Raw genomic sequence first — 9,142 nt, 5'->3', positions numbered from 1 at the left:
TCTACAAAGTAGCATCACTTTGAACCATGTATTCGAGAATAAAAAATGAAACACTATTTATAGGTAATTTATGTACAACATGGAAAAGGAACTATATGTACACCTCCATTATCATTATTTCTTTACACAACACATACATGTAATCCCATTAGGCCAGAGTGTTTACATTAGATTAATATCGCATGCAAATATTATAAGGAAAAGAAAAAAAAAATATTAAGTGTGATATCGTTACATTATCATAACACACTTTCTCGATCTGAGCTAAAGGCTTTATGTGCTTCCACTTCAAAGGGCAGAAAATATCCGGAAATCAATTCAGACTTTTGGACTTGAACGCTAGCGCGAGGCAATCACTAAAAGGTTACTTAGGGCTGATACTTCAGCTGATCAGCTGACTTGAAGGTGTAGTTTGAAATTTCAGACCCATTTCAATCACATGGACAACAATTTACAGGTAACCATCTCGGTCTGCCTAGAAGCGTAGACTACACATGGTTTGGTATCAATTAGGTCTTCAAATTGATAGAGCACTTAGCATGCTATTGATATTAAGTGCTATTAAGATACTGCAGGTGGCTAGTATCGAAGGTGTTTCAATATTCCTTTCCACACTATTACTGTTTCTGCATTAAGGGGTAATCTGATCAGGGGCCCGTTGCAGAAAGAGTTGCAATCAAACGCAACTTTAAAAATCATGCGCAACTTTAAAAATCATGTGCAACTTGATTTTCAACCAGTCAACAGCATGCATTTGGGACTTACGATTGATATTTTGACTTGAGTTTAAACGCAACTCTTTCTGCAACGGACCCCTGGGCATCTGAGACTGATATATCAATTAAAAAGGTATTATTTCTTTTTTTTAAATCTGAACTATAACATGTGCTGTATTTATTATCGTTCATATGGATTAAAATATATAAGATCCCCTTACCCCTTAGCCCCACCTATTTCCTGGGTTAAAGGGGAAGTTCACCCTGAAGAAAACTTTGTTGTAAAAATAGCAGAAAAAATAGTAAAAAATATTGGTGAAGGTTTGAGGAAAATCCGTTAAAGAGTAAGAAAGTTATGAGAGTTCAAAGTTTTGGATTTGTGACGTCATAAACGAGCAGCTGCCCCGTGTGTTATGTAATATAAAATGCATGAATTTCAAATTATGAGTGGTTCCTGATGACTTAATTTTGTTTTCTATTCATGATCGGGTGTGAAGTGATTTGTATATTGATATACAAAAGGTACAGTGAAAACCAATTTCAATTTTCTGAGAAAATGACTTTTCATTGATTTTTTACCATTCGCTATGTAGGAATGCTGCTCGCATATGACGTCACAAATCAAATAATTGAAATTCTAATAACTTTTTAATTATTTGATGAATTTTTATCAAACCTTCGGCAATATTTTTTATTATTTTTTCTGCTATTTTTACAATAAACTTTTTGTCAGGGTGAACTTCCCCTTTAAGGAAAATATGTGCAGTGTGAAAACACATATGATTACTGGGTGCTTTAACACCTTTCAGCCAGAAAGTTACCAATAGTTTGATCCCATAGTCCCAGGAGGGTGTAAATATACCTAAAAAAACTCATTAAAAATGAATGATGCCTGTGAGAATTTGGCATACCAGATCAATGCAATAATTAAGATTTGGGGAAATGCAATCTTTTGGAAATATCGCTGTGTTTTGAAAAGTGATGTTATGAGCATGTGATTTCTACAATGTGGCTGGGGCAACACTGTGGACGTCAGCACCATCGTTAGCATGCGAGGCACTATAATGCAAGGTCCAACCATGTGAGCACGTACATTCTGCAGATAATAAACAGAAAAACAATTTAGTCACAAGAAACCTCACTCTCCTTTATAGCTTACCATCCAGACAGAGTTTGGATATGTTTCATCATGGATGTCTTGTTTTTCTACTTGTGGGTGCTCTTGTGCCATTTCTAGGTAGGTACATACAAACCCATGAATGGTGTAGGTTTGGACCAGTAAGGACAGCCACTTGCTGAAATAGAGTACAATTAATGGCTCCAGACCATTTCTTTTCATGTGAACAGTGTCCTTCTATTTCTTTAGTGCTCACCAAATAGAGTTATGACTCTTTACAACATTTCTGTTAAAATGTAAACAGGGTCCTATTTCTCAATGCTTACCCCCAATTTTCTGAAGAGTATTTGCTCTATTCTGCATTATTTCTGTCAATATGAACAGGATTTTTCTATTCATCTTGTGTTTACCCCCATTTTCAAGAGAGTATTGGCTCTATCCTGCATTATTTCTTTCAATATGAACAGGGTTTTTCTTAAACTTACTCTCATTTTCAATGGAATAATGGCACTTCATAACATCATTTCTCTTCATGTGAACAGGATTTTTCTATCTTGTGTTTACCTCCATTTTCAACAGAGTACTGGCTCTCCACCACATTATTTCTGAAGATGTAAACAGGATTTTCTATTTATTTTGTGTTTAAAGACACACAACACGTAGGCTTCCACAGGAATAAACTGATACAGACGTCCATGCGCAACAACGCGAAAGTCTGCGATAATGAAGGACAAAATTTGGCTATTTTTTTTTTAATATAAAGTGAACAGACTTCTTTTCTTTGAAGAAAATATCAGGCAAACAGGCACCATCGCATATTGTGCTACCAGACAAATAAACATGAATAGCTATTTCCACACCATGGAAGGTTTGCCTTCGTCACCATGGATACAAAGCAATGGACAATGAAATCTGACAACAGTTCCACAATTTAATGAAGAGGCCACTTGCTGAAATGGCATGCCTTTTCAAAATACAACAAAAGTGATCAAATATGCAATTGAAATTTATTTAGGCTTTTGCACTGAAACCAGATTTTTTTTCTCCCCAGGTTAGCACAGACACAATACAGCTTGTATATAATCATCAAATCACCACTGAAATTCGTAATATTCCAAATGAAATGCTTTGGGGCACCATCTTTTCTTTTCTGTGTTCGCCCCAAGATCTGCCACACACAACGTTCAAGAACATTTACATGAAAAGGATGGGTAATTGGGTATCTTCCAACATTAATAATGCGAGCGTGAAGTGCGAGCAGAAATTTTTTTATTCTGAACTGAAACTCTATACTTTAAGCATGTTTTAGATAAGAATAAGCTACATATCTCAATAAATATGGACATGGTGATCTTTGAACTAACGCTAAGCTGTTACTCTGTAGAAAAGTCGGGAACAAACATTTTTCTGCCATGTCGAAATTCGGCTACTAGCATGTCTTTGTCTTGTGGCCTACATGAGCGCATATGGTAATTCTCCTATGCAGAGCTACATGTACATGTACTTGGCCGTTAATGGCGTGCACGAAACCCATGTGCAGGAGAATGTCTTTGATGAATACATAGGTGTGGTAGCATAAATGTGAACCGACAGAATGTGGTGCGACTGCGAGTAGGCCTATGGGGTCGAGCCGGCCGATACTAGGCCGTAATGTAAACATGGGTGTAATAACTACAATTTTACTTTTCTGTTTGTTTTAAGCTTTTCAAATTAAAAAAGACACATTTTTTTCTGCAGGTTGCCCCGAAATAAGGGGGTCGGGGCTGGCTCAGCCCCCCCCCTGGATCCATACCTGATTAAAATTGTAAACCTTTTTTTTCAACTCATTTCAAACAATCAGTTTCAGATAATATTTTAAATGGTGAATAATTAGCTGCATCTGGAACTCTATAAAAGAGTGGTATCTACATGTAGATAAAAGTTGGGTGACCTAAAATATGAACTATAAAGAGAACGAATTAGCGCACTAGGACACCGTTTCTCATTACGCTTTCTAAAACTAGTTTACTGGAAACCGGTTCAGGAAACCAGTTTGGAATATCGCTTTGCTAGTGTTCCCGTTTGATCACAGGAAAGTGGTTTTCAAAATCACTTCACGTAGAGCATTCTTGTTGCTATGGAAATGCTCTCAGTGGGGTGACAGGTTTCGCGCGAAATTTGAAACCGCAGCATAGGCATTCTATACCTGTTGTGTGTAGCACGCTCAAAATGTGTGAAGATCGTTTCCCGAAGAACTGTTGCGTCCTCACTTACGCTAAAACCAGTTTAATGGGGCAAAGCGATCTTGAAAACTACATCGCAAGGGGGTTTTATGAACCGGTTTGGAAGATCGCTTCCAAGATCACTTCGACCGTTCTCATTAAACTAGTTTCCACTAAACTAGTATCCAGCTAACTAGTTTTAGGAAGGTATAGTGAGAACGGTGTCTCACAGAGGACCTAGACAAGGCACCTCATGATTTCTTAAAATAACCCTTTAATTTGAAAAGTCCAGTTCACTGGATTAGCCCATCATCAGGGACATCGATTGACCTTCAAACAAAACTCACTTTCTTTACAGAAGACCTACACATATAACTTGCTCAAAATGCATTTTAATTAGGTGAATAAGCCAGCGAATGAGAGGGGAAATTGAATCAAGACCCGTCCCTTGACCACTCAGTGCACTTCTTAGGTCACAATGTCCAGTTCTGGTCAGTGAGAGATCCTTATCCTAACTGCCATTACATGAACAGGACTGAAAATAAATGTTGATCAGATACGAAGACCTTGCTCATCATGCCATCCGTTGGATCTGCTTCTACCCACTTTGTGTCTGCAGATAGCAAACATTTGTTGCTTTCCATCATCAATCATAAAATCACTAAGAATTTGATCACCATCATCAATTGGTGAAAGTGATGGGATGAATGAACACTGCTAAGGTTAAAACCAGGGGCCTATTTCATAAAACGTGTTGTATGAAACAAATTAGCAGTAAGAGCATGCTTAAAGCTATCCAAATCATTTGACTTGATTGGCTGATTGGAACTAAGTCTATATAAAACAGGACCCAGACAAAAACACAGGGAAAAAAATACAGGGGCTCAGGGAATTTCACCCCCCCCCAAAAAAAAAAATGCTTAAAAGAGCCCTGAAAAATAAAAAAGAGCCCCCAAAAATTCCCTATTCACTGCAATGTTAAAGCTTAACCAATGTTGCAGATTTAGGATATCAGTTGTGAAAGTATCTCCCGTAAAAATAAAATGCCTGCAACAACATGATAGCAATATTAAGCAGGGCCCGCTGGGAGAACAGTTTTCATAACTGAAGTGGCTACCCTGGGTACCAAGAATTCTTGCCTTAACAGCAGAAAGATACTGTAAAACTTTAATATCAGTATGAAAGGGGCCTTCACACCCGTACTGTACATCAAATATGCCCACATCGAACATACTCTTCATATGGCCAGCCATTTTCTCCTTTAATTCAAATTGTTGATCTTCCATTCTCGATTTCAATTTGCAAGAATCGCATTTTGTTACAAGACAAAATATCAAGAATTCAAATTGTTTAATTTATGAAGAATCTTTTGTGATATCAAAAAATCAAGAAATAGGATTAAGACATTTTTTGCAGATATGAAAGTGAAACACAATATGTTACACAATGTGAATTCTTCATGTCATAGGGAGAAATACATTTTATTTAACATTACAATGAGGAAGAAAATAAATATTTCATACATTTTACTACAAAATACAAAACACTGAGTGGGGTATCATTAGTTCCCTCATTTGGAAACAGATCAGGATGTGCTTTGTAACTTTATGTGAAATTAAGTGAATCTTTAAGATGTCAATAAATTTCTTATTTAACATCTGATTTTAGAAGTTTTCATTGAAGCTAGCGTGCTTGATGTTTCTCATTTGGGGTTGACTTCATCCTTTATGTTTATGTTGAGGCACAGGGTGACATAAAAAATATGCTTAGTTTAGGATGGAGTATGAAGTAAAAGTGATTACAGAGTAGTTTCCCAAGTTGAACTACATGAAGAAAAAAGTTGCTGAGATTTTTTACTACAAATCTCGAAGAAAAGAATAATTCCATCCATTTGGGATTCAGGAATGACAAATTTAAGAAATCAAGCAGTACGCAACTTTTTCCTCTACCTCAACGTGTTTATGAATCGCGATGAAACAATACTCAGACATCCTTGTTTCTAAGGTTTTGAATTTAATTGGTAATCTCACATTTTCTAATTGAAGAAAGAAAAAAAAACAGACTTTTGGCATAGGATCTCATCCTTCACTGAGTCACATTGTATGGCCTCTTGACCACATAATTCATGTTCTGTCTCTCTTCTATTTTTCTCCACGTTCAGACTATCATCTGAGGGGAAGGAAATAACCCCATTTCTAAGGAGAATTTTCCTCTTTCTTGTGATTTATAAAATGATCACAGAGAACTCTCAACTATAAGGAGTTCAGAGACAAATCTGGTGTGAGTGATCTTGCGTGTAGGGTCACAGTGCAAGATTTCACCATGTGTGCGCAAATGTGCGCAGGAAAGATGCACCATTCCAAGCTGTTCACCGTCTGAACACATCATTTTAAAATGTTCTTTCCACGGCTTTGAGTCTGCTTCCAAGCCTTGGTGACAAAACAATGAGATCCTCCTCGATGATAATAATATAGTGGAACCAAACTTGCTCATAGAGAATGCATCTCGCTCATTTGAAATCCACTTGTAAAATACCACTCATCCACAATTGGTAATTCCAAAACTCTAGCCATTTATTTTTATTCTTCTATTATTCAAATTTAGCAGAGTTGTGTATCTAATTTTCTTCTTTTCTTTGAAAAGACTCTTAAAAGCATCCTTTAAATTTAGCGACTTAATATATAAAAAAACCCACAAAGATTGTATACTAAAATTTTCAGTCCATATGCTTTGTAAAAGGTTTTATACTCTATGAAGTGGGCTTTCATGTTCTTCTTTCTTTAGACACTTTGTACATTGCGAAATTTCCCTGACGTAAGTTTCTCTTACGTCAAAGTAACCTTTCTCTTACATAATCGGTGTTTCCCAATAACTCCTCGTTAAATCCTGTCAAGATTCACCCACACCGCCTCCCTCCAAAGAACTCATTCTTATCTTTCAAACATTTATAATTTCTCCACTTCCTCACCGAACCTGGCAAGTCGTGAATCAATCACAATGTGCCCGACACAAATATCAATGAATGAATCCCAATTCCATTCAATTCCCAGCTTCCAGCTGTTTCTACAATTCTTTTATCACTTTAAATCATGAGATAATGCTATCTGGATTTTATCCAAACTTCATCAAGGATATTTAGACATTTATTAACTGTTACTTTCCCCATATCTTGTCTTTGTCACTAAGTAATTAAGCTAATTATCATAATTAATTTGAGCTATCCTCCTTTCTATTTGGGTTTTCTGTATATGCAAGTATGAAGGAAAAATTATATGTTATCAATTCTTACAATTACATGTATGTAAGATCCTTTTTAGTTTTTTTTTTGTAGTGGATATTACAGATTTTATACAATCTTCTTCACAATTTGAATTCTAAGAATATGCAAATTATGTAAGATATACATGTAGTTCTATAAAGGTGAGAGAATGTTCTAAGGTGTTCAGAAGTTGGCTTATGAAAAACAAAATTTCACTACCATAGTCCACAAAATAAACTTTTCTGCAATATGAAAAATGAGACATCAACATTGTCTTCTCAATCATCTTAATCAATTAACTTCTTTTAAAAACATAATTGTTAAAAGGAAAGCAAGCTGATGAAAACATATTTATTCCGAAAAGCAAGATTTCTTCTGTAAAAAATACCTTGATTCTTAGTAATTTCCCTTATTGCCCTTAAGTGTTTGCTGGGATTACCATTCCTCACACCTATATTGCATCGTAATTTCCCATCCATTTTAATCAAAATCTGAAAGTTTATAAAATAAAAAGGATCATTAAACAGAACTTTCCAAATACTGTATGCAAACCGCAAATTGCTAATCAAATTTTAGAGGTAAAACTGTTACATGCCTTCATTATAATGAATAATATTCTTCATTTACAAATTATCCAAAATGATCATTTCCCTACAGATATTCATATGGCAAAGAAAAATCCTAATAATTATCAGAACAGCAAAACTAACAAAATCACGAGAAATTAGAGGGGTCAAACAAGCCCACGCTAGTTACTTACCACAATGCCGTTTCGGGGACGATAATATGAAGGTAAACGGGAGCCAAAAGTCCGTGATGGGAAGGCCGAGATGGCCTGCTGGGGGAGACGGGGCTCGTACATCCTCATTTCGAAGCCGATCGACAAGTGCAATAATCCGAGATCCTACCACGGCTTCACAACCCCGCATTGATAGTGACCAAGCCCAACACTCGCTAAGTTCCCTAAACTTTGTTTGGCATCCCCAGCCAAATCCTACTGGCTCTACAGAACGTAATTTGCTGAGATTAGGTCGCAGCTGTTGCCGGCTAGCTGAGGTCCTCCTACTAGACGGACAATAAACGGTGATGTCATACCCCGATCCTCGACAGCTTTGAAACATGTGCCGATGGACCGTCTTGAAACACAATTTTGCCTCTTCAATATGGGAGGTAAAATTATGTTTCTAAACTGATAACTGCCTCAAATTACTGAATTTGTATGAAAATATATATGTAAAACAAATCCTTGCAATGGATAAAGAACAAACAAACAGTGCCAGCAGCAATAATTAATCAAATAGTTCCAGATAATGGTATCTCACTCAATTGCTGACAATCTACCAAAAAAAAAATCCTTTTTGCAACTGGTTGGGAGAAAGGTATCAATCTAAAAGTATTCAAGCAAGTACTGAATCCTCTTTCCTTTTAAGAACAAGTATTCCTCGATGTAGATGAAAATCAAAGAAATCAGCAGAGGAAGAATGAATGTACAAACCACAGCAATCACAGCTAGATAATGATTCAGAGATTGCCGAAGAACAACTGTGACATCATTAAGCAACAAGGAAAAACAGATCAACGAATCTGAGAGGGGGAAGTAGTTAGACCTCTAATGTTAATTCAGAAAGTTTTGGCGAGAAATGTGCCATTGTAACCCAACATGATCAATGAATGTATGTATGCCCCCTCATCAAATGAAGAAATACAAACATTGACTCATGAACACTGTAAGAAAAGAACTTGGCAGAAGTTGTGGAACTCTGTGAAGACATTCTGAGCTGTTTTCAGAGTCGAAGCCGAATATTTTTCCTCAAATCCCCACAGCTCAAACCCTGCTACAAATTTTCAA

Source organism: Lytechinus variegatus, chromosome 1, assembly GCF_018143015.1.
Source record: "Lytechinus variegatus isolate NC3 chromosome 1, Lvar_3.0, whole genome shotgun sequence".
Classification (NCBI taxonomy): Eukaryota; Metazoa; Echinodermata; class Echinoidea; order Temnopleuroida; family Toxopneustidae; genus Lytechinus; species Lytechinus variegatus.
This window is presented reverse-complemented; position numbering follows the sequence as displayed.